The 20,543-nt window shown below is 43.6% G+C and overlaps 1 long non-coding RNA gene across 1 annotated transcript in view; it reads left to right on the plus strand.

Moving 5' to 3' along the window:
* The window catches only part of LOC118285328, a 74,323-nt gene that overhangs the window by 4,716 nt on the left and 49,064 nt on the right, over positions 1–20,543 (plus strand). Inside the window, exon 2 of the long non-coding RNA XR_004785075.2 lies at positions 8,639–8,859. This is a non-coding gene — a long non-coding RNA (uncharacterized LOC118285328). The remainder of the gene's footprint in view (positions 1–8,638; positions 8,860–20,543) is intronic.

Consider the following 20,543-nt stretch of genomic DNA (forward strand, 5'->3'; position numbering starts at 1 on the left):
ATCTTTAAAGTAAATCCATGGTAAGAATGATCGACTTTCAGTTGAGGAAATCAGGAGGTTTCAGGCTTTGTGGCTCCGCTCGCAGATCTGAGGCCGCGGAGACTGTGGCTTCGGGGGGAGCTCCTTAAATGCAGTTAAGGAATTTTTCGCCGCAGCAGTTATGCTACATGCGCAACCATCCCTAAATGACCTTGTAAGAACTCACAGAGGTGTCAGTTCCCCCTCGAGGTAAGACAGGTCCTTCTGGATTAGTGCCTCATACGTAGACTGTCATTTTCCCTGTGTTGACCTGGATTATTTTCATAAGGCTCCTCCAGCCGCTCCCCACAGGTGTTGTGTACAGGCCTGAGCCCATAATCCACCTTTTTCACTGGGGACTTTGCTGAACTTCATCCCACTGACTTTTGGATTGACTCTCAAGTTTGAAGCAGTGACTAAAGAAATAAAGTGGCAAAACACTTGTGAAACATAAATATATTATTAGTATTATTTTTTCATCACATCCTGTCACTTTTTAATGCAACTGGAAAACACGTGCCATAGTTTATTCAAAGGTTTTTCAGTTAGTTTCTCGGCATTTTTGGGGGAAAGATAACTGAAATTCTTTCCATATAAACATTAATCATTTAATGGGAAACAAGTAGTTTTCTTATAGCAAACACCGTATTTGCACAATGGATGAATCCTTATTCTGGTGGGGGGAAAAAACCCTGCAATTTTCTCCACACTTCTTCTATGAAACAGTTTTTTGGGGGAACTCCCTTCATTTTAAATATCAGGTCTCATCTTACCTGTCTCACTTGACCCAGCTGCTGGTAAAACTCAGACTCGGTCTTCTGATATCCTTCTTTTTTTTATGTTTCTCATGATAAATAGACGCAACAGGTGTTAAATGTTTATGATGTTGGGGTGAATATTTGAGGAGGGCTCTGGAAAGCTCTTTTATGAGTGGAAAACCTTCGCGGTCTGACACGAATGTCCCTGTAAGTTGTCGGGACTCCACGTCCCCCCCCCCCCCCACCCCCCCCCCCCCCCCCCCCTTCTGCCTCCGCTCCTGCTGAAACTTGACCTCCCGTTTCTGGGTGAATTAACGGTTTTGTCAGTAGCGAGAACAACAATTTGAAGTGTATGCGGCAAGCTCAAGCGGCGGCAAAGTTGAGTGTGGTCAATTGAATCCCCCGCACGCTTCCCCGCGCAATGGATGGATCCCTCTCCATTGAGTGTTGAAGCCATTACGCCTTGTAAATGTTTGCGTAAAAACTCCCCTGGGCATGTGGACAGTTGCAGTAAGATGGTTGGAGAAGGATTGCAATTTATTTTTTAACCTGAATGAGAACAAAAGAAATATATATATATATTTTTAACACAGACTCTGACTATATTAATCTTCGCAAATCCTCATATACATTTTAATAATAATTCACTGCCACCCTTTCTTCGCAAACGCAGTTACAAAATTAAAGCATCATTATTATTTTTGCAACTCTTGGAAAATTCGATTATTTTATTTATCCCTGGTGTTAGGACTGGAATTTAATTTTTTTTTCTCGAATTTGAACAATAATGTTTGAAGTGAACGCGTTTCACTGGAGGCAGATGGAGTTGTCTCGATTCTTTGTGACGTGTAGTGTTGTGCGTCATTAGGTCTATATGGCTTAGTGCACATATGAACATGAGGTGTGTGAATTTAAAAAAAAAGCCCCCCGTACTTCCAGTTTGCCCTAATAGTCTATTAGGTTTGACATAAAACTACCAGTTTACCATCTTATAGAGTGCCCCGAGCTATATCCGCAAAAAAAAGTTCTGCTTCTTTAGATCTATTATGAGTTAAAGACAGCTTTGGACCAACCTTTCATTTTGTTTTTATTAACTGTTTGCGTTCTCTGCGTTTTTTTATGTTTTAAATTGCAAGTCGTCAGAGGCTTGTGACATTTTGAAATACGAGAGCGGTCGTATATACCAAGTCAGACAATACACGAAAAACCACATGAAAATCAAAAATAAGTATGATGCGGTTAGGAGCCGTGCTTTCATTTGCTGAAGTCCCTACAGATGTTTTGCATAAAAGGACATCTTTTTTTTCCTGGTTTGGGGCGGGGAGGGGGGGGGGGTAATGATGGGGAGTATTTGAACGTAAGTTGAACCTGGTTGGCTTAACGCAGCCTATAGGATTGTACAGTAACCTCAAATAAGCACGAAAGAGGCGGAATCTGTGCAACTGCTGCAGATGAGAGAGAGAGGGAGAGAGGAAAAAAAGGGGGCTGTTTAGTGGGGCTGTGTTTGATGGTCATATGTGCGCTTTCATAACTTCATTTTAATCCACTGTAACTTTCGAAAGAGGATCAAACTGACTTTTTCCATAGAGGCTTTGCATGTGAGGATGTAGTTAAAACTGTGTAAAATTGTTTTTTTTTTCCCGGATGCTTTTAACACCTGTTGAATTTACGTCTGTATACGGAGAAATCCCATATTGACCTAAAATAAATTAATAAACGTGACCGATTATAAATTGTACAACTTAAAAAACCCCACAAAAACCCTTTTGCGTAAAACACCATGCAGCTTAAATCCCAGTGCTCACGCCGATTGGGGACACAGGCACCAACCACCCAACCAACCAACCAATTAAAATACGATTAGGAAGCATCTTAGTTTTCCAACCGAGGGCAGTGAAAAAGCCCGTAACCTTTCCTCGCTGAGGTCACCCACCTAATAAGATCCATTGCCCATAGTGAAGCCACAGACCTTCACAAATGCTCCTGGCGACCGAGTGTGGCCCCGGGGACCTTTGGCATACATGGCGGTTTAATTGGTCACTGTATTTATGAATAAGGTGGGATTCCAGTTAATTAGTGGAGAAGTGAATATGATTGAACATTATATGATTTGCTCCCGGCCCCCGGTTTGTTAGTGCGGATTTGGGCTGGATCAGCTTTTGTGCGCGACAAATGAGAAGTGAGTAGCGTGGTGCCGACGCACAGTGTCGTTTTGTGGACTGGCGACAGTCTCGATTCATGGGAAAAACTTAAAGGAGACCCGCGTTATCACAGGACCTCATTATCTCATGTCTGCAACCATCTTTTGGGAACAATCCCTAATCAAGAGTGGCACAGACCTACTTTGCGGAACTTTGGTATAATAGCCCCTCTCTCCCTCTCGCTCGCTCTCTCACTACAAACACACACACACACACACACACACACACTCTGCGTGACGTGGGCCGCCGCGTGACAATCTGGCAGTGTGATCTTGGGGTATAGTTCTGCTGAAATCACCTTTGGAAATGAAAATGTAAACCAAAAAAAAGTAGTTTACATTGATTGCGCCCACGAGTGCGCACGCATAGATACACAGACCCCCCCACCGCAGAGAGGCCTGTTGCATGACTACAATTACCACTTCATATTAATATTCACTTTGAGTGCATTATATTTTTATTCATCAGCTGTGCTGTATTATTACACATCAAACCTGTAAGTTTTAAGATGCGGCGATATCAAGAGTTTCAAAAGTGTGTCTGCACACTCCACTTTAGTTTTTTTTTAATTGTGAGAAAACTTTTAAGAGTCTTGGAAATACATTTTGTCCAAGTAAATTGCTGATCAAATGTCATATATAATTTTATTTATTCACATTAAGCAGGTGATTTAACATTTCCCTTATTTCTTAATTACCCCCACTCTTCTAATCATTCACATGGTGTCTGTTGTCTCTTCCCCTGCACAACTCGGTGCGTGACAACGACGACAACACACGCCCTCGGGCGACGTCTCTCGCCGCGCACGACTCGCACCACAAAGACGAGAGAAGTGGTTCATTTACTCTCGACCATAAAAGCATTCATTTACCTGCAGGTGAGTGCAGAGGAAAGATCGCAGGCAGAGATTTACACCTGTCTCTCTCTGCTCAGACAGAAGAAGCCCGCTGCCCTACAGAGATGGCCACTGGAGCCAGCTTGTCTGGGGCTCTGCTAGACATGGCCCCCCGCACCCCCCTCCCCGGCCCCACCTCCCGCCTCCTCCCTCCTCCACTGTGGATTAAACAACATCATAAAAAATGACCATCAACGCGCACACTGTAAACAGATTATTCTCCTCGGCGCCTGGCGCGCAAACTCAACGCTAAGGGCAAGACTGGACCAGCAGCCGTGCATGCGTTTTCAGCAGCTATACGGTGGCTCATCCTTTTTTCTTTTTTCTTTCAGCCATTTACGCAGGCGCGCGCGCACGCACGCACGCGCACGCTTCTCTGGACACTTCCCGGTCATGTAAATACTGACTTCTTGGGAGGCTGCTCAGGGACATTTATAACAAGCAGAGGAGTCCCAGCCCTCTCGGAGCTTTTCAACATGTGACAGAAGAGGCTTTTTAAGCGGAAGGCAGCAATAGATATTTATCTATTTAGTCTGTACTTTAAGCTCTGATCATTTAGAAAACATTATTAGTACAATTAATCATGTCCCAGCCAAGGATAAAGTTGAAATGATGAATGTAACGTCTCTGCATGACGTTATAAATAAGCCGCACAAACATGGACTATCGAGACCAACTCCACTTGAACCCTGTTTTACCTGCTGCCGCGTTCCTTCTCATAACTGATGAGCGTTGTCCATTGCATCTTTGCTTTTATGACTGTGGTTATACAGTTAAGTTGGCCTACATGGCTGTTTCAACTTGTTGAAGAATCCTTAAGACACCGCCGTCCGTCCTTTTTCCCAGAGTAAGGTGCGTGTGTGTGTGTAGGTCTGCTCCACAACCTCTCAAACTGATGAAATCAATCACATTAGAGCAGAAACAGAAACTTCATTACTCCACGATAATCAGCCCAGAGATCTCGATTTTTAGTGTCCTGTCCTCCAGCACTTCTCCAAAGTGTTTTTTTTTTTTGGGGGGGGCTCTGCAGTTTAAGGCACCATCTCAGGCACAAGGTGGAAATGTCTGTAAGTTCTCCTGCATTTTATCGCTGGTGTTAAAGAGCCTGGTGGATTGTCACGCAGCAGTAACTTATTAAAGGCTTTGGGTTTCAACAAGTTACTCTATAGGATAGAAGTTATCCTAACGTCATCACAAGGTCATATTTTAAAATCTGATTCATCAATGCTGGGTTAATTTAAAAAATAGAGTACCTGCTACACGTCAACACATTATAAAAAATTGCATGGTAGCAAAAATATTTCCTGCTAGCTATGGTGACATAAAAATGAAAATCTGAAATCAGAAAATACAAAGATGTCAGATTCTGAAATTTGATTCAACTGTAAAAAAGTCAAATTTTTTTTTGTGGGGGTTGGGGTCAAGAACTACACCACAAAAAATTACAGACTCTATCACACTATTTCACTTAGAATAGAACGTCCCCAGAAGCCCTTCTCAGTCGCACACACACATACACACACACACACACACACACACACACACACTAGCACATCCCATCGCTGGTTACTTTGTTGGCCTCGAAACAGGCCGGGTGTCCAGTGGTCAGCCAGTGAATTTCATGCCCTATTGATGAGAATAAACTCCCTCGGGGGGCTTATTCTCACACTGTCAGACTGCCAGTGTGGAGGTTCTGCCCGATTCCTGCAAATTAAAGGCTGTCAGCATCCACATGCTTAGCTCTTCCACGAATAGCTTGGATTTTATGCAGAGTTTTCTGATTTGTTCAGTTGTCTTAGCGCTGCTAATGTGTGTAACTCCTGTATCTGATGTTTCTTTTCTGTAGCGATGATCCTGACTCACTGATGGCAACATTTGAGGCCGAGGCACAAAATGGGTCATGGGCCCCCTTTTAGTGGCTCTTTGTGCAACAGTGTTTAGATGAGCCCGGGTCACAGGGGCCAGAGTGATTCTGTTCGAATTAGGTCTGCAGTTTACAATCGTGACAGGCATTATATCCCATACAATGGTTTATTTCAGATAATGTTTCCTGAATGAGACATAATTTAGGCCTAGATCGTGCCCCTCCACATGTAAGACAACGGTTTGCCTTTTCATGTAATCCATAGTAAAATCCCTGTTCAAACACAACGAATAAGCATGATTGATTATTTGCTGAGAGCAGGCATAGGTCACGATTATTAGTCCCTTCTGGTAATGGTGGAGCTTTTAGCTTAAATACCGATATGTGGATGTCTTAAACTGTAAATTATCCTGGGAGATCCCAACTTGTATTTTGTTGCGAAATCTTAAACACAGGTTTAATAGTTTTATCAATATAAATGCATCCCGCTGTTTACTGAAAGTTAATGGGTAAATTCAAAAAGGGACGTCCCTTCTCATTTTTTTTCTATCAGTGACTCATTCAATCATGCAACCCAGCCTTTGACATGTGTATGTTATTCTGAGAGGGAGGGGGGGTTGGTGGCTGATGTGCAGCTCAGAAATTGTAAAAGGAAGCCTCCCATCTAGTGCAGCCATAAGGGAATACAGAGGGAGGCAGCAGGAGCAAATCGAGAGCGGTGATTTCCAAAATGGCTCGGCCATTGAATGACAATAGCCAGGCCCCTCTGCCTGTCTCTTTTTCTTTCACTGCCGCAGACGACAAAAAGCTAACACAATAAAGCGGGCAGAGAAAATTACCAAATGTGATTTATTCTTATTTGAACAAATCACTTGTGATGTAAATATGGCAGGGAGGGATATCGATGGTAACCGTGTTTTCTAGTTGTGTGCGATTTTTGTGCCGTCTTTGTTCTTTGCATTTCATTGTGGCCAAAAAGCGGGGTCGGGGGTCCCATCAGCACACATTTTGCAATCACTGCTTCTTTCCTGCGGAATCCCTGAAATGTAACCCTGTATCTACAGTCAAGTTCATATTAATTCCAGAAGATGGTGTTTGTTAAAATACATTATATTTTAAGGAGGAACTGACAGGCTGACAGCTTTGGGAGAGTTTTTGAAAAAATTAGCTGTATGGAGAGTCACAGAAGGAGTTGGGTTTCTTTAATAATAATTCATACTTAATTATAAATATAATTGTATATTTGTTATTGAAATCTATGTGTTGAACACAATTGCTTTTACTTATTTTTTAGAATGCTAGTTTTTTTACTGGTAAAAGTGCTGACACTCATATTTTTCTCCACATCACGTCATTGTATTTATATAACTACTTTTCACCTGCAGTATTTTTGGGAATTATTATTTGTAGGAATTTTGCCCAACTTCTTTCCCCCCCTGAATTTAGTGTCAGTGTTCTTAACAAGGTCTTCATCGTTCCTCTAATATACGGCAGAGTCAGTGAGCAGCCCTACATATTCTCTCATCCGTCAAGGAAGGGGAGATTTTTTTCAATAAATAATTCACCACTGATGGCCAGCCCTAATGCTTACATGAACAAATCTCTCAGTTACAGCCATCTTGGGAGTAAGCCAGTCCAAGAGCATACTTAATAAACAAATACAGGGCCTGACAAGCTCTGGTTTCACTGATGTCTTTCTGAGAGGAAAGTATTTGAAGACAGTCGGTGTAACAACATCCTTTCTGCGGGTGAAGGTTTAGGGGTCAGGCGTGGGTTATTGCTGCAATCGTCCTGTTGCATTGTTACTGCTGATAGATTTACTGTCCGTTTTACACGAAGCATAATTTAAGTTTTTCTTTAGAATTATCCGACATTTATGTTCCAAAGATTTTATGATCTTGTGCCGTTTAATGGGAGTTGAATTACAGAGGTCATATGGATAGAATATATAAAGTACACAAATTAACATAATTTCATTTATGAACACAGGTATATCTCTTCTGTGCATAGAAATGAGCTCTTTGATCATGTTGCCCTTTGTGTTCACTCCTAGGACCAGGGCCGAGTCAGTATATCACAGCCTTATATCGACCACATGTTTGCTGGGACTAGAAACACGATCCAGACATGATTCCCCATAACCCAGCCCTTTGGGTAAAGCGTGTGTGTGTGTGTGTGTGTGTGTGTGTGTGTGTGTGTGTGTGTGTGTGTGTGTGTGTGTGTGTGTGTGTGTGTGTGTGTGTGTGTGTGTGTGTGTGTGTGTGTGTGTGTGTGTGTGTGTGTGTGTGTGTGTGTGTGTGTGTGTGTGTGTGTGTGTGTGTGTGTGTGTGTGTGTGTGTGTGTGTGTGTGTGTGTGTGTGTGTGTGTGTGTGTCTGTGCAACATCTTCTCACGGAAATGTTCTTGTCATCCACTACAAACAGCCGCCGCCTTATTTTTTTGTTGCAATGCAATGAATTTGTTTTTTCAGTGTTTGGGGCTAATGGTTATCATCCTTTTTTTCCTTCTGTTTAATGTTGGGGTAACATTTGGGTCATGGCGTGATTTTCTTCACATCCTGCTTGAGTCAACATGGTCCACTCTAATGTAACTATTAAATATAGATGGAAAACATTTATTTAAACATTTTTTATTCTTATAAAAATGAATACAAATTTCCAGTGTGACATGGCTGCAAGTGTGTGTGTGTGTGTGTGTGTGTGTGTGTGTGTGTGTTTTTTCATTTGTAAGCATGCAAAACGAGGTGTCTGTTTGTGACTGGACATGGTAGTCGCCAGCCATGTAGCTTATCTGTGTGTCTGCTTTAAGACTATCTACATGAAATATTCAAGGTCCAGTGAAAATTGATCTGCTCATCTGAAGTCTGTTTCTCCCTCTCTCTCTCTCTCTCTCTCTCTGACCAGATCCCTGTGGAGCTGCCTCGAAGAAGGCTGCTAATATCACATATCAGTTAGATGACCAAGTTCAGGGCCTGCACGACTGCTGCAGCTCAGCGCTGGAGCTTGGATCAATGGAATACTGCTGGGGATACGTTGGACCACGCCCACACACCGATTAGACCCTCTGATTGGATATCACGTGGATGTCTTGACCACTGCCTTGGCTTTCATGCAAATTGACAAAGGTAATTTTAGTCCCTTAAGTGAAATTTGATTTGCGTTAAGAGGTTTTGCTGCTTTTTCCTTAATGTGAAATGGTTCTGATTAATAGTCTGGCCGTCCGTGGAGAAATATTATCAAGTGTAACGGCTCAATGTATCTCCTCAACTAAATTAGTGGTGCTGCTGTTTGTCAACCGAGTTTATTGCAAGTATTTCAGGCAAGGACAAGCTACTTTCCTCCATATACTCCCCACTCCACTCAAAAGTGCACATTTATTTGAAAACTGTCCTTGACTTTAGTCCAATACACACCATGAAACTCTCAAAAAACTCAAACACACACACTGTCACACAGAAACACACACACACACACACACACACACACACACACACTACCCATAATGTTATCACCAAACAAGCCCTGCTATACCATTGTGTCAACCTCCCCATTTCCGTGGCCGATATGTGCTCCCCTAAATGTCTGCGACACTCCGCCTCACCTTCTCAGAGCGACACGGCTCTGCAACCTGACTAAATGAAAAACAATCTGAGGAAGCGGGGAACAATCCCAGGCAGGCTCCAGCGGGCTGCCATAAAAAGAGGGGCTGCCTCTCCAGCCTCTCCCTCATGCCTTCAGCTTTAAGTCTATGGGCTGATGAAAGATCAATGGGCCGACTGGGCAGCCGCTGCCGTGCCTGCTGTCCGCCACTGCACCGGGAAGCAAGCCAATTACAAAACACCAGGGGAAAAAAAGGAAAAATGGGAAAAGCCTCAGTCTTTACGAATTCAAACTGACTGATTAGTGGCATAGCTTTGTACGTGTGCGTGTGTGCTTTCCCCCCCGTTATCTCATAGTCCAGCCCGTTGCAGCAGCTACACTTACTTTTGAGAAATGTCGAATGTTTCCAGCCCGTGGATCATATTCCAAACTCATTTTAACCCTGATCTCTTCCTACACCCCCCCCCCCCCTCCTTCCCCACCTCACCCTCTTAAACACCCCTTTAACCCTTCGCCCCCCGCCTCCAGGAGCCTCACTCTAGATCTGCACCCGCTAAGCAGCCCTCTGGATCTCCAGCCGGAGTAATGGGGGTTGGCGCTAGGGTTTGGTGCAAACACGCAGCAGCAGACAAACAAATCATGTTAAGTCTCTGCTGCCACGGCTGGCAGCACACTCAAAGGGGAGCCGGTGCCCTGCCAGGGAGGAGGGTGCACCCATTTTCCCAGGGAGGGGGTGAGGGGTGAGGGCGAACACGAGGGAGGGTGGCGTTGGAGGGGAGGCCTGGGCCTTATCGAGCCCGGATCACAGACACCTCTGCCCCTCCTGGCAGGAATGCACACAGGCGCTGTGGGAGGAGAGAGGGGAGAAGAAAGGAGGAGGAGGAAACGGGCAGGCATAAAGAAGGGAAGTGAAAAGGGAAAGAAAAGAGGGAGCCAGGGAAAGTAAGTGACTGAATGTAGGAAAGAGACAGACGCCAAATACACACACACACACACACACACACACACACACACACACACACACACACACACACACACACACACACACACACACACACACACACACACACACACAGACGGAGAGAAAAAGACCTGCCCAGCTTAGCAGAGCACACAGACAAGAACACACCGATCGCAGCACTCAACACACTCACTGGGTTGAGAGCGCCAGTGGGAGAGCGCGTAGGAAAACAAACAGGGGCATTAGGCTGCTCAAATACCATTCTAACCATGCTGCTGTGGTTCTCATTACCTCAGTTCAATCACAGTTATAATGCGCTGCGTGTCACCGATGACAGCCGAGGAGACGTCGGAAAGCCAGCAATGCGGTTACACATTACCGAGGTGTTAAGCTCCAAGTTGTTAAGACTGCCGCAAAATGTTCCAACGGTAACTCTCTTTTTTTTGTTCCCCCCCCCGCTGGGAACATTAAGTTCAAATTAAAAAAGCATGTCTTTGCGACATTTTATATGTCCTTGTTCTTGAGTGATCTTTTTGTCCCCATGTTGTTTTTCCAAAATAAGCACAGCCTCGGTTTCAAACTGTCAACACGTCCCTTAGGAGGCCTTAGTGTATGTTTCGGGTTGCAAACATTCCCCCCCCCCCCCCCCCCCCCCCGCCGTTTTTCCCCAAGAGACGATCATAGAAAGCAGGATGATAAAATATTGAGTGTATGAAGATCCTCAATTATTGGATTGTATAATATTTCCGCAGCCTCTCCGGGGATGGAAATATTTCCCCTTTAGAGCCTACAGAGAGGGACTGTAACTGTGATCTTAACGTGGCATTCCTCCCTGCTGGCTGCACGCTTTTGGTGGCTGTGTGTCGGGGCAAAGGACAGACTCTGTCAGGTGGAGTTTGGGGTTTAGGGGTTCATTTACAGTTCACGCAAGAGCATTCCATGGAATCTTTACATTTCCATACACCCTCACTCTCTTCCCCTTCCTCTTGTCCCTCCTTCACTCACTGTACAGTTCCGTCTCCTCTCCTTCTGAAATGCTATTATCTACGAACAGTTGTTTCTTCACCGTTGACATCATTTGCCTTTCAGCTCGAAATGTCGGGAACTCTTACATGCTGTATACAAACATGATGCAGGAGCAGCTCCGCAGTCAGCTTCTTCCTGACGCAACCTCACAGAAGCCTCCATTTTATTAACAGGCTTTACAAAGTACTTTATTCATGCCAGCAAGAAAGTCAATTAAGGGATCAACACAATCATTTTAGGGTTATAATTTAAGTCTAGTACATGAAGCTACAGCTTATGAATGACGTGAAAATTGTCCTGTAACAATGGATAAGTGTATCAACAAGATTGGATGGCAAAGAATAGGACGATTATTTTAATACTTAAACATAAAACAGCGTGCCGGAGTGAAATAATCTTTTGCACCTTTTGGTCACGTAGCACAATACATACTGAAATGGCATTAATAATGTCCACGAACACAGCAATATGATTTAACATGCTCTCATTTTAAAGACATCTTGGTAAGTCAAATATTAACTTCGAGGTACCTGTCGTCATAGTTAGTGCTTCACCAGACAAAAAAGAATAGATAGTGAGCACCGTGGTAAACAAACGTCCGAATGTCTGGATCATATTAACATTAATTAATTACATCATATGTTTTTAATATAAACCTACCACATAATACGTTTTTATTGGCAGTTTTTTTTAAATTTAATTAAAATTGTAACTTTGTATATGTTTATCTATGTATGCATATGTGTAGGTGTGTGTGTATATATATATATATATATTTGCTCTGTTGCTGATGGAGAGTGTAAAAGCACAATGTAATCCAATAGCAGCATTTCAGTCGAACATGCTTCTTTTCTCAGGCTTTTTATTCTGTTCCCCGTCTCAGCAAAAGTGCTCGAGCCCAGCTCCATCTGTTTGTCCGATCAGAGTGGCAGTGAGGCTAACTTATTGCTAGCACATGTGACCGGGTGAGTGTGCGTATGGGCCACGGCCTATCACACAGTATCCCCTTGCCTATCAGAGCTCCCCCCCTTGCAGTCGGATCTCAACCTTCATTAATGCAGGCCCACGGCAAACGCTTGTGTCTCCGCATGTTAGCACGCATCTGGCTTATTTTGAATGTTGTAGTTTCCCTTTCCTCCCTCAAACCCTCTATAATCCAATTTTTTTTCTCTCCTTCTGGTATCCTAAATGGGGCTACTCAACATTCTGTGTTTCTGGAGGGGAGGAAGTGGTGCTGGTGTTGTTGTGGCGAGGGACTTCAAAGAGGTTGGGACATTAGTCAAGCAGAGGGCAGAACCTGGTCAATGGCAGGGATTTGTCGTCTAATAACCCCTCTGGGGGACTTCAGGTCTAATTTCAGAGGCGCTGAAAGTGGGATTTTATGGAGTACAACAATATCCCAAAGTCTTTTCTTTCACATGTTTTTCCCATTACACAGAAGCTAATTGTGATGATAATGGGAAAGTGGATTCTTTTGAATGTCATTTTTCACCCCCCTATTTTTTCTATCTGCCCGAACATTAGTGGATTCTGATATCCTGTAACGAAACATGGTGAGGTCACATCCTTACATTCATAAATTCAACTCGATGAGTGCAAATTCAGAGCCCTGTTCTTTACCTAACCTGGTGGTGATGTCATCCTGGGATAACCTATCAGGTAATAGAGCTGGCAGTAACTCCAGTTCACTTTAATATTGATGTTTCCCTCTCCTTGTCTCTCCATCAGCAATATATTTAATGGTCACATTCTGTGCTTATTCAGCACAAGAAAAACGAGAGCAAGGTAAACATGCCAACTTGAGAGCACAAGGCATTAGTCTTGTAGCTTGAAGTAACTGGACTGCATTTAATGAGACGTACGTAAGTTGAGAGGGGAGACATTTGTTTTGTTCCTGACCGCATGTGCCGAATTAACTGAAAAACGGCGAACTTCTCTGACATTGGGGCTGCATCGTGTTCCAGCAGCCATCAATACAAGCTCGCGATCCGTAGTGGTTGTCAGTCAGGAGGTCGTTAAAAGAAAATGCACATTTAATGGCTTGATCCATTGTGATTGGAGTGGTTAACTGATGATCTGGTTGTAAATTTCTGTCTCATGGCTGTCACTGTCTCTCCTCCCCTTCTTTCATTGTGCTCTACCCTTCGCTCCTCCTGTTCCGTGACCGGAATCTGTGCGTCCCCCGCTGTCCCTTTTCTTGTCGATTGGAAGGTGAAATGCATGGCGATCTTGAAATATATTTACAGCTCAAACCCATCTAATTGCTCGGTTGAAATCCAGCTCATAAATTTATTCAGTTATTCGGGGGGTCAACTGTTTGTATTGGCTGCCAACCAACACAAAGCTCAGAGAATGCAAGGTTCGGAGGTTGAGGGGATGCCGAGGCACCGCTGCGGGTGCAGATGTGCCGCCTAATTGCCGATCCCACCATGCGGAAACTATTCTTTTCAAACCATTTCAAAGCATCTGCAATAGGTGTCAGTGCAAGGTTAAACCAACTTCAAAATGCAAGTCCTGTTTCCATTTCTCACTGCTGAGTAGATTGCATGGGCCTCGGAAAAGAGGAAAAGAGGGGAGGAGGATTGAAAGAGGTTCCTAAACCTGGTCATGACTGTGAGAAAGAATCTGCATAACGTTAAGAAAACTAGGTTGTATTCGTCATTTTCTCCAGTTTTGTCCCCACGACTGGTTCACATTAAAGAATTTGTGCATGAAAACTCATAACAGTAGTTGATGTTTAAATTATTGTAAGTTGTTAAAATAGGTCTAATCCTGTTTATGCAAGTGAGGGTAGAAAACAGAGGAGCTGATTACTTCATCTTGAGCTGATTTCAATGCTTTCTGGGAAGGTATTGATTCAGTCAATTACAGTAGTTGATGGTGTCTGTAGACGCTAATTGAAACCTGGAAAAGAACGTATCCGGTTTCATGTAGCAATAACAATGCAAAGAAAACAGTGGTGAATTATATGCTTCTAATAAAGCATCAGCGGCAGTTGCAAGCTGAAATCCACAGTGACTTCACAGAGACACTGAAGCAGTAACTGGTGGGTGAAGAACACAGAGGTCTCAGACTTTGTTGATCAAACGTAGTAGTGTTTAGCATATATCTGTCTCCGAAATGTCTAAAAGTCTTATTTTCCTTGGAGAATTACATCTGTTCCTTAAAGCAGCTTTAAGCTTACTAAGCCGAGGCCCTTTTCTCGCATGTGTTGTTATTTTTATCAAACAGAAAACAAGTTGCATAGTGAGTTGGTAAAAGGAATATTGTTCAGTCCCCAAAGCTGCCTGTTATTACCTCTAATGCTCCGTATTAATTTTGTTTTCGACATCTGAAGCAGTTTTGGCCCGGCTGCTGCTGAAATTCTTGCTCACACGAATGCATGTACTCTTGGACCGTGCTAGTCCTTCTTTTTGATTTCAGCTTATCTTTTTTCTTTTTCAAATATGTTTGTGTTTCTATATCCCACATTCACAATTTTAAATTTTAGTTATACCGACATAACCGAATTAATAAAGCATCTTGTGCCAGGTCACATATGTGGCCTTGGAATTAATTTGTGTGTATGTGTATTCAAGCATATACTGTAGGTGTATCTGTGTGTGTGTGTGTGTGTGTGTGTGTGTGTGTGTGTGTGTGTGTGTGTGTGTGTGTGTGTGTGTGTGTGTGTGTGTGTGTGTGTGTGTGTGTGTGTGTGTGTGTGTGTGTGTGTGTGTGTGTGTGTGTGTGTGTGTGTGTGCGTGTGCGTGTGCGTGTGTGCGTGCGTGCGTGAGGGAGTGTGCAGCCCTGTCTGGCCAGCCATGGCCACATCTGTTTGTCATGTTAGCACTTAAGCGCCTGCTGGAGCCACGATACTAAGTGGAGACAGAGTCCTCGCTCCCACTCTCTCCATCCTCCCTGTCTCCTAATTACATTTGTTCATTAATCCATTTTCTGCCCACTTCTCCTTCTTGTTTATGTTCTTGCTCCACTGGGCTTTTGCCTCCTCGGACCTGCAGACAGTGACCTTTAAGGAGATGCCAAAAGACTCTGTAAGACAATGTTCCCCCTTCACCCTTTCACCACACACATGCACATGCACACGCACGCCAACGCACACGCACACATGCACACATGCACACACGCGCACACACACACACACACGCTCACACACGCACCCAGTCCCGTCTTGGCCCCTCAGTATCCCCTCAGGCCATCTCCTTCAGAGAGGCTAATGGAGTTAGCCTAATGTCTGCACAGCGCCAGTCATAAAACTGATTTGAGGCTAAAGGCTTGGTGCCGAGACCACCACTCTGCCTACAAAAAAAAGAGAGATGTGAGTGAGATGTTAAAAGAGAGCGAGTGTATCCTAAGAGGGGAAAAAGGCTGGGGTGGCGGCGGCGGCAGTGCGGGGCAGGCTGGCGTAACTAAGGCAACTGCAGACAATCTAATTGGTATTGACATCCTTGTCTCGGAGGAAATTTGACATCTAAGGGCAAATCATTCTATTTAGTCTATTTAGTCGCCTGAATAGTCTCCAAGGCGGGGCCTGAGGAGCACAATCACGCTGTAGCGTTGTTCTGGTCCTCATATCGGGGCCAGCTCTGCCACGCAGCAATCGATCCTAATCCGATCGGGGGAGGGGAGCAGGATAAGCGGCATGGGGAGGAAAAAAAAATGAAAATAAAATCAAAAGCTCTGTTGGGGTAATATTTAACAAGAGGGAGTACAATTGGTCTCCGCCGGGTCGGCGGGCTGTAATGCACTTGTGCTGCTGTAGCATGGTTAATGTATAGAGTAATGGCTCTTCAGCCAAGGTGGCCAGGCTTCAAAGAAATCTGCTTGCTTTAGCTAAAAGACTGCCAGGCTGGGCCGCCAAAGACCTTCATTTTGTTAGAGCATCAAATGTGGCCCCCGCTCAGGACACACAGGCACCCTGATTTTATTATCCTCACTCCCCTGAGAAACTCATCTCATCCCTCTTTTTGTTTGTTCGACTGACCATCAATGTGAAAGAGTGAAGTGGTGCCGTCCATCAAAAGGCACACACACTCACACCACACGCACACTCTTTTCTTGGGTCAAAGAGGAGTAAAGTAAAATCTGTGGTGTCTTCACACTCACACTGGCGACAGTGGTGGATAAGGATACGTTTTCTTTCATCCGTATGTATCCCTGAAAAGCCAAGCCTTTTCTAAAATAACATTCACGACAAACTTCACGTTACAGAATGGTGTACAAGATGGGAGCATAGGGTCAGGCTCATCTTTAAGGCAGCTCTCGTGAAAAGTATTTTTTTCCCCCGCATAATCTTTAAATTCTGACTTGAATCTATTGCTTCTTTTTCATATCTTTTAACAAACAGCACAATATGCGTCTGTAAATCCCCTTGTGTCAGTGTATATATAGCTAGAGAAGGCTTGTACGTCCAGGTAATGCACTGTTTTCATCATCTTCCGATCACTTCAAGGTGGTTTGCACGAGAGCAGAGGCTCAAACGAAGGCTGGCAAAGACTCAAATGTAGTCCCTAACAGGTTCACATTTCTGACAGTGAAGTGGAGGTCCATTGTTGAAGCCTATGGTTGATATTGACAGACCTTGAGGTTACGATGTTTTATCACAGATATACTCCAAGATGTTGTTTTCACATTATAGGGGGATTCCTAGTTGAGCAGATGCCCGCTTGAGAATTTCTAAATAAATTAAAGAATAGCATAGTACAGATTTTGTATTTAAACACAACATATATGGAGCAGTGAATTGTTTTAATGTATATCATTTGGCTCCTCTAATCAGGTGGACATTGTAAAGTCAATGTTGTGTGAGTCCCTGCTGTTTTGGTCTGTGTCTGGCAGGAATGTGGCTCTGGTGATTTGGACTAGTCATCTTGTGTGCAACCAAATATCTTTACACTGATAAGATGGTGAGACATTTTCATTGTTTCCCTTTTTTTTCAGTACTTACAGTGACAAGGGCATATCTGAGGTTACTGGGTTTTCATTTAGTATTGGGCCTAGTATTGCGGTTAGTCAGGCTTTGAGTGCGGTTGATGATTGAATGTAAGTTATGAGGTTAGGTTTAAGTGGGTAGGATGAGGGGTAATTTCGCAGTTTGGGGCTGATGAAGTACAAGTTGTCTGAAGATTAAATTCATCCAAAGAATGTAGAAGAGGTAGAATAAAAGGCATGTGCACATGCATGTGTGTGTGTGTGTGTCTGTGCGAGACAGAGAGAGTGTCTGCGTGTCTGTGTAAGTATGTGATGAGGGTGTATTGAGCTGATGGCAGCAGATATCAGTCCCAGATACTTAAGTCATAAAAGTGTGTCTCGGAGCCCCGTGGCTGCGCAGGCCCTGGTGCCTGATGTTATCAGAGTGAAACAGTGGCCACTCTATCAGGACAGAGGAGTACAGAGGCATTCCTGTATTACTGGAGCTTTTGTCGGGCCCGTCGCCGTGATTGGGGGGCTGGAACGAAGTGCGCTGCAGGAGTGCACTTAGGGAGTCAGGGAGCGGTGTGGGAAGTTGCCACATTACAGGACCATGTGCGGGATAATTTACTGCAGGGTGTTTTTAGGGCTTTGCCTTTGCTCGCTTGTCGATAGCTTAACTAGACCAACAGGACAAGCAAAGGGAAACGGAGAAGTCCGAGTCAAGTTTTGAGTTTCGATATAGCCTGATAAATCGTATAGGACTAAAATTAAAGCATCATTCACGTCTTAAAAGCTCTGTATTTCATTAATCACTAGAAAAGAAGTGATTAATTACTAGCAAGAAATTCAGGCTATCCATATAATGTAGTACAAATCAAAAGATATAAGTTTCCCTTCGTCCCATTTTCTTTGCCAGTGTTTCAAAAAACCTGAATTGTGGGTGTGAATTAGTGGAAGATTTAGCGTAGCTCCTGTCAGTGTAATTCTATATATATTATTATATAATATTATATTATTATTGTAAATGCACAGCCGCAATAATAATTGTGTATAAAACTAGTTAAGGCAGAGCTATTTGTTATTTAATTTAATTTAATATCTATTTTTTTTCAACTTTGTATTTCTAATCATCATCAGAAAATACAGTATACAGTTTATGCAGTAGCATAAAGCGCATGTAGAATATAAATACCCAAATGTACTCTAACCTAAAATTATGTACATCAATATGTGTGTTTGTGAGGGAAGAAAGAGTGGGACATAAATGGCAAAAAGTGAAATAAGCCTTTAAGTCTTTTAGCCGTATAACTTCTCCACTATACCTGACAGAGTGAGGGCTGGGGGGGTTGACATATTCAGAGAAACGAATGACGAGATCAAGAGTGAGGGCGACTTGACAGGTTATGTCTTCATCATCTCCCTTCCCCCGTGTCCTCACTTATTCTCCCTGTCCGTCTGTTTTCTGACCAGTAGCACCTTGAAGGCCTGTGTAGCCTTAGCACAGAAGTCAAAGGTCCCATGACAGAGACGGCGTATCGTTACAGAGGGTTATCAGCACCTCCCGGGCCTCTGTATGCCAGCAATTGTCTCTGGCCCGGATTAGTTTATGTATCCAGTTACGGACTTTTATTCCTGTGGAGTCAAGTTCAGCATGGCACTGAGGGCCAGCAGTGCTGCTGAGAGCCCAGTGATTTATGTGTTGCTGAGTGAGAGCAGCAGGTTCAAGTCAGAGGTCTCCGGGCAGGGTAACGTGCTGTATATGTTTGTGTGTGTGTGTGTGTGTGTGTTTGGATTTGTGTATGAGAAAGTGTGTATGAGTCACCGCTGCTCTTTGCAAACATAAATGGGTGTGTGTGACTGAGAAGCTGCATGAGGGCCAACCCAAAACCCTCGGCAGGGTGCCTTGGTCTGTTTGGCTTGGACACGATCCATCTGTTTGACTGCTAGCATGCCTGGAAGGGTTTTGGTTCCGTAAAAATAATGACGGTCTCTGAGAGGTGGGATCATCTGTGAATTGACTCCGTGGATTGTTTGAAAAGGGACATGGAAGGAGTTATGAAGATTGACTAACTCTGAAAAACTGGACCAAAGTGATCACCTGGACATTTTTAATTGCAGTTTGTAAGGCAACCAATTGGTCAATTTTCCACAATAATCATGTGGGTTTGGCTGTCATGTGACATATTCACGCAAAAACATGGAAGAATGCCATATATGCACTCCGAGACTCTGCGATTTAATTACTTAAGCACACAACTGAGGTCACTTCCTCCTGGTAAGGTCAGTGCCTGTTTTCTTGTCTTCTTTCCGAACATGGATTGTGGCCAATAGCAACAATCTGGTCCAATTAGTCTGATTTCAACAGTGGTGCCGTAGCATAGTTGAAAAATATCCTACATTTGTACATTGTTTTATGGACCTTGGTAAAGTCAAGATATTTATTTTTGTTCTTTGATGGTTACTTTTGGTTGATTCTTGCAAAAACCTACAGGACACATCACACCTTTTTTCTAAGTTGTGTGTCAAAGTTGAGATGTGATTGCAGTCATTCACTCACATCATTATACTCAATTCTAACCTCCTCACACTGTCCTCTTTAAATTAATGAAACTAAATAGTTAAAACACAAACTGAAAGGACCAAGCTGTTGCAACTGGCTCATGAATCAATTAAGGCATGCTTAACACAGCCCTGGGCTTACGCACCCTACACCCCCCCATATCCATATCCATATTCCTTTGAAATATGATGTCCTAAAGATGGAGCCATATTTATTCTCGATGGTGCATTTTGGATCCCTGAGATATTTTAAAATGGGGCATCTGTCCCGTGGCCTGGTCAGCCATCTGGATAAGACGGGACAGGGAGAAGATGTTAATGCACTTCATGATGAGAAAGGAGGATGACACCTTTGACCTTCCCTAGCCTTTGACCTCTGCACCCGATATGGAGCCACTGACGCTATGGGTTTCCTATATCTAGCATATGTTGACCAGGCCGATATGTTAAAAGAAATTCCTCATTCGCCACACACTGTTTATATAGCCGCTCCCTCACGTTGTAAACAGCCAGGCTGCAAAAAATAGATATTTACTTCACAGGCTTTCTATTTGATTAGAGAAAGAAAAATTGACATGCATATTGGATATGTTGCTCTGCTTATTGCCACAAATGCTAATGAAGAATGGGCTCCAGATACCTGAAGTGTATTAAGTGAATATACTATTGGCACAGAGTTGACATTTGTATGTAAATAATAGTAACTTCTGTAGTCGTTCTCTTGCGTGTGTATGGGTGCGTGCAGCCACCCTG

The sequence above is a fragment of the Scophthalmus maximus genome, chromosome 20 (genome assembly GCF_022379125.1).
Source record: "Scophthalmus maximus strain ysfricsl-2021 chromosome 20, ASM2237912v1, whole genome shotgun sequence".
Classification (NCBI taxonomy): Eukaryota; Metazoa; Chordata; class Actinopteri; order Pleuronectiformes; family Scophthalmidae; genus Scophthalmus; species Scophthalmus maximus.